The sequence below is a fragment of the Pteropus alecto genome, unplaced genomic scaffold (assembly GCF_000325575.1).
Source record: "Pteropus alecto unplaced genomic scaffold, ASM32557v1 scaffold196, whole genome shotgun sequence".
Classification (NCBI taxonomy): Eukaryota; Metazoa; Chordata; class Mammalia; order Chiroptera; family Pteropodidae; genus Pteropus; species Pteropus alecto.
In genome coordinates this window covers 343,395-349,394 of record NW_006439717.1, presented here as the reverse complement: position 1 = coordinate 349,394, position 6,000 = coordinate 343,395, and the positions used below count along the sequence as shown (strand labels likewise).

General features: G+C 33.9%; 1 protein-coding gene across 10 annotated transcripts in view; it reads left to right on the top strand.

Annotated features, from left to right (window-relative positions):
- LARP4 (La ribonucleoprotein domain family member 4) overlaps positions 1–6,000 on the top strand; it is a 151,698-nt gene that overhangs the window by 89,653 nt on the left and 56,045 nt on the right. The window lies entirely within an intron of this gene.

The following is a 6,000-nucleotide window of genomic DNA, read 5'->3' as shown; positions in this document are numbered from 1 at the left end:
GCGGAGAAAAGGGTAATCAGGTGGGCGCGTTCTGGGGGGTGAAGCGAGGCCTCGCGGGGCCCTCTGGGAGGGAAGCAGGCAACATGTGGGGCCGCAGAGGGAGGAAGGTGAAATTCGGAATAAGTGTTTTGAAAAGAAAGTTGAAAGCATCTCTTTAGCAACCTCCACCACATATTGTTTGGTCCCCGTCCCTAGGTCTCTGGAACGTTCTCTGGGTGGAAAGTGAGTTACTGTGAACGAAGGAGAAGCCAGTAGGGTTTGGAAGCCTTGAAAGGCACCGCTTTGACCTTTTGTAAAAGTTACTCAAGCAGCGGCTCCGGGGTGAAGGATTGGTTTTTTGAACCGATAAAAGCCCTTTACAAGGAAAATTCCAAGAATGATAGAAACCTAGTCCGGCGAAGCTTTTTATTTTTGGTATTGTTGCTTAACAGTAGAAATTTATTACTTTAACTAGAACGTCTGTTGTTGGCCTGTTTTAATTTTGAAGGCAGTGGATACCTGTCTTACACAAATACGAGGTTTGATTTCTCTTTTTTCTGTCTTTCTCTTGTGTGCAGTGAGTGAGCATCAGCTGACTGGCTGGCTAATGCTTTGAGTAGATTCCAGATCATATTGTTCTTGCATTGTGAAAACGTCAAACCAGCAAAGCTGCAACTTCGCAACTTGGCACTTGTTAACTATGCCCATAAAAAGAATCTTTTCAATGAGGGAAGGAATTTACAGGTTGTATAATGGATCAGAGCTGGGGCCAGTCAATGGCTTTTTTTTTTTTTTTCAAAGGAAGAGAGAGATCTTACTCCGTAATATTTTGGCGTAAACACATGCTCTCACTTTTTAAATCTAATCAGTGTAACCTTTAATTTGGGTTTTAAATTGACACAGCTATCTCAGAATATGTTCAACATTGATAATAAACATTCATCGGAACATTCCAAGTAAACCGTGAAAAGATTTAAAGTTACTGAATCCATTCTGTTTACCGATTTTTACCTTATTGTTTTTTTTCTTTGGGCAGAATAAGAAATCAGATATGATTTTAAACAGTGTCATTTTGCGTTAGTAATGTTATGCTGTGCAAGTGCTGTAGGTTTTTAGTGCATATGTGTTTTTGCTGAGCAAAAGGAAGACTGAAGTTTTATTTATATCGACATGAATTCCAAAATAAACTTTTGAGTTCTAAATTGATGCCTTTGGCTTTGTTAAAATGTGAACTTTAATGATAGCTCCATTTATTGAGTGTTTAAGGTATACTATCTCTTGTTTCTAAAACAACAATGCAATGTTTTACAGATTTGAGAAAACCGATGTGGTGAGCTTAAGTAACTTAGTAAAGTAGTAGAGTTGAGATTTAGATACAGGTCATTCTAATGCCAAATCATTGCTCTCACTAAACTGTTACATAAACTCAATGTTTCCATTAATCATTTTCTTTGTGAACCAGTAAGTGGTTTTAAATTTTTCTCAAAATGAGTTTTATCAAAAATTAATGCCACTAAGTACTTGCGGCTGTGTATATGATATTAAAATCAGTAAAAACACACTGGTCATAGACATTTTATTAACTAATATAATCCGTATAATCTCATGCTACAGGAATTATGCTAAAGGAGTGAACCCAAGTTCAGAAGTTTGATGTCTAAGGTCATTCAAGTGTGAATAATTTAGAGACTAAAGTCTGAAGTCTGGCTTCAAGAACATAAGGCTCTGGCTCTAAAACTTATTTCTGCACTTTCCCCTAAGCCAAGGGTTCTTAATTTTGGTCGCTAGATAGAATTGAGGAAGTTGGTGAACTTGATTGAGGGAAAAAAATGTTTATTTTCACTAGGTTCTAATTGAAATTTAGAATTGAAAAAAAGTGAAAATTCTTGAAATTAATTTTGTTTTGAAATTTCAGTGGTGCAACAAGAGAAATATTTTCATACCATGTTACAGTTTTTGCAGATACCTTGAAATATTATTTATTCTTATTACTCTGTTATATGTAAGAATCTTATTAATGTGCAAGCACATATATTACTAAATTAGAAATTTAAAAATATTTTGATGACTGTAGTTGGTTTATTTTGTGATCCTGTGTATTTCATATACTTCAAAACATCATTCTGAGACGAGATCCACAGGTTAATTGGACTACTAAAGAGGTCTCCATGGCACAAGAGAGGTTAAGAACCACTTTGCTATAAACCAAGTTGCTTGTGGATGGTCTTCGGTAGGACTTCTCTAATCTGAGATCTATGAGTCCTCTGCATTTATGTTCAAAATCTTTGAACAAAAAATTTACTTGAGTAAATTTTTGTGGAGAGACCCCACCTTAACTAGATTATAACTAGAATCAGTGGGATAGATAAAAGTAATGATAATAATACGATAATAGTGGCATACACATGTATTGTGCTTATGGTGTGTCAGGTGTGTGAAGTTTTTTGCATTTATTCATGTATCTACAGCTACTCAAGCATACTTATGAGATGTAGGTGGCATTATCATCTCCAGTTTAGAGATAAACTAAGGCACAGAGAGTTTAAGAAACTTGCCCAAGATTAAAAGCTAGTGAATGTTTAAGTCAGAATTAGAGCTCTATATTACTTAACTATACTGCAGTTGAAATCTACAGGCAGACAAGAAATCTTATTTTAAATAATACTTAGATGTCACTTTTTTTAACTTGGTCTTGCAGACAAAGGGCTATATTGACTGAAGTTGTTTATTTTTTTTTTTCTTACCTCAGTTCTGAAGGAGACACAATGCCTGCCCCTCTGGGAGGAGGTAAAAATGTTTGGATAATTCACACAATTGTCAAACATGAGCCTACATAAATTCCGTTTAAACAAATTCTGTAAGTTTGAAAGAGCTCCCTTTTGGCTGCTAGCAAGTTTAAATTTTTGAGCACCAAGGAGACAGTATGCAATTTTTTAATGTTTTTCATGGCTGCTAACATTTAATTAATTTTTCAGATCATTTCCCCCCTTCAAATATTTTCAGCCAGTTATGTCTACTCTAGTTGTTTGGCAGTGGTTTTTTTTTTTAATTTGGTTTCTGTCTCTGAGTTTTTCCCTGAAAATGAATACTTACAGCCACTTAGGTAGCAATGACTTTTATGCACTGTAACATGCTTTAATAACTCACATAACTTTTAAAAATTGTTTTTAATTATGATAAAATACACATAACATGAAATTTATCATCTTAATCATTTTAAAGCATACAGGTCAGTTGTATTAAGTACATTTACAAGGTTGTACAGCCATCACCACCATCCATCTCCAAAACTCTTCATCTTGCAAAACTGAAACTGTACCCATTAAATAACTCTCCATTCCTCCCTTCCCCCAGATCTTACATAATTAGGAAAAAAAGTTATATTACTTCCAAAGTTTTCTGCTTTTTTAGGTGATAACATTTTCCATTTTAGGTTCACCTTAGAGTCTGAAAATAGTGGGATATTTGCCAAGGTAATTTTTCATTAATTTTGTACTACAGTAGTCATAGGTAGTGTGCCTTTCGCTCCAAGAACAGCACTAAATTTTTTTCCCATTAACTTAATCACTTATAAAAAGTTATTAGATATCACTGACTGAAAACATTTTAAAAAGAGGCTTAGAAAAGAAGAAAGTGCCTAAATGAATTGAGAATGATTGCCAAATAGATTTGTAAATAAGTGAGTAGCTGCGTAGTTTTTGAACAATTTGATTTTGGAATATTTATTGGAACTTGATTCCAATAAATTTAAAAATGAATGAAAGCATTTTCAAATAAAGTATTTTGAGGGAGAATGGGCTGAAAATGAAGTAGAAATTATTTTTGAAGTGTGAAAAGTAGAATAAAATGCTCAGAAGTGAACATAAAGATGTAAAAGTATATCTCGGTGCTGCAAAGTACAGTATTTGAAAACCCAGTAACTAGAAATATTGGTATTCAACTATTTCGTATCAGTTTAGATTTGTTCAGGCTATCCACCAGCTTTATATTACTTCCCAGTTAATGGAAGTGATCCATAATGCTAGACGTGAACATTTCAAATCTGTGATTTTGGTCCTTTACCTAGGAGCTTAAAAAAAGATTTTGACCCTGTGGTTAGAAATGGGATCTGAGTCTGTATTGCAGAGGAGTGGAAAGTAGAGTAAGTTGAGAAACACTAATCCAGATGTCCATGTGAAGTCATAAAAAAGATTCTAACCTCCTCTTATAATATCCTTAAGTGAAAACGAAAAATGACTCTAGCTCTGATAGTGTTGACAGCATTTTAATTTGTCATTTCTATATTCTGTGTTTTGCTTAAGCTTTATTTTGTTTAAAGTTTAATTCTCGAGAAAGGTTTCCAGTCTTCTTGAAAACGTTGGAGACTTCTGTATTAATGCACTACGATTTTCTGTAAGGGTTTTGGAATCCTGGGTTCAAATGTTAGCTGTATGACCTGGGACAAGTGACAACTTTTTTGAGCTTCAAGTTCCTATCTGTAATTTGAGATTAATAATTTATTCTGACAGGTTGTGTTCATGGGGTTTGTGGTATTTATGTATTAAGCCTTGTAATACAGTGTAGGTAGGTAAGGGTTGACAGACACTATCATTTGATAATCAGAACTGTATTGTGATATAAATTGTTAGTAAATAAGTAGTTGCCTTCCAAAATGACCGAAATTTGGACTTTACATATTAAATGTTTCTGGAAATTTTATCAAAACTACATGGTAGTGGCACTGGTAATGGCAATAACTGTAATATATAATATAATGGCAAATACTGTAAGATAACACTGATTTAAGAGATGGATAACTTTTTGAGTTTTAATTCCAGCCTTGTTACTAATTTGTTCTGATTCTGAGTAGGCCAAACAAGATAATTACCTTATTTAAATTTTTTTTTAAAGTTTAATAAGAGTACGAGTTTAATTGTGCAAATAAAACTTATAAAACAAAATGAAGATCACAGTTATGTTAAAATACAGACTCATTTACAGACTCAAATAGGCACTTTATATTTGCTCTTTTAGAAAAAAATATTTTTTAATATATAAGTGTAAGTAAATATAAGAAAAAAACTTGAATATCACACAATCATATTTCCTCCCTTGTCTGTTGCCTTGTTAGACTATTTGAACCAGTCTTTGGTTCAGAAAATATCTCTTTATAAATGGCTGACTCTACACCAAAGTCAAAGGATTACTTTAAATGAATATTTCTAAGGGTAGAACAGGAACTGTTGGCATAAAGCCATACTCCAAGGCTGAGGAGTTAAGTCTTGTTTGGTTTATATATTATTAAGGGAAGAGAAAAGCATAGACTATGTTAGGACACAAAAGTCATGAGTAATCAGGGTCTGTGTAACACATTGTTGGCCCATATTTCATACCACTATATACCCTACAAAACAGGGAGACTATACCTTCTGTTTTGTCCTGGACAGTCATAGTGTATACTTATTTTCTGGAACAGATGCCTTACCCTGTTTCATTTTGAAAAAATGTCCTAGTTTGTATGATAGGTTTTAATTTTTCAGAAGAGATCAGAGATTCACTGTGTGTGTTGGCAGTTTTCCCTCCTATCATTAAAAAACAACGTAGTGTACATAAGATGTTACTAAAATATTTGTTGAATTGGCTGTGGAAAATGAAAATTTGTAGGGTTCACAAAAATTTGCAGTTGAGCAAAGTAAGAGAAGTAGGATTATCCTAGCGTTCTGAGTTAGAGAAAAGAAAAAAATAAGAGTAGTGGTTGAGTAATAATGCTCAAACGACTAATAATGGGAAAACGACTTAGGATGATTTAGTTACCTTGCTATTTATTCAAAGTTTGAGCCCCCAATTAGCAGCAAGATACATATGTATACAGGATAGCATAAAAGAGTGGTTAAGAACACGGGTCTGGGGCCAGCCTGCCTGCTAATCTGTGCCACTTTCTAATTATTTGACCTTGGGCAAGTTGTTTCTCAGTTTATGAGAATAATGTTAATATCTATTTCATAAGGTGGTTCAGAGGATCAACAGTTAATATAAAGCACT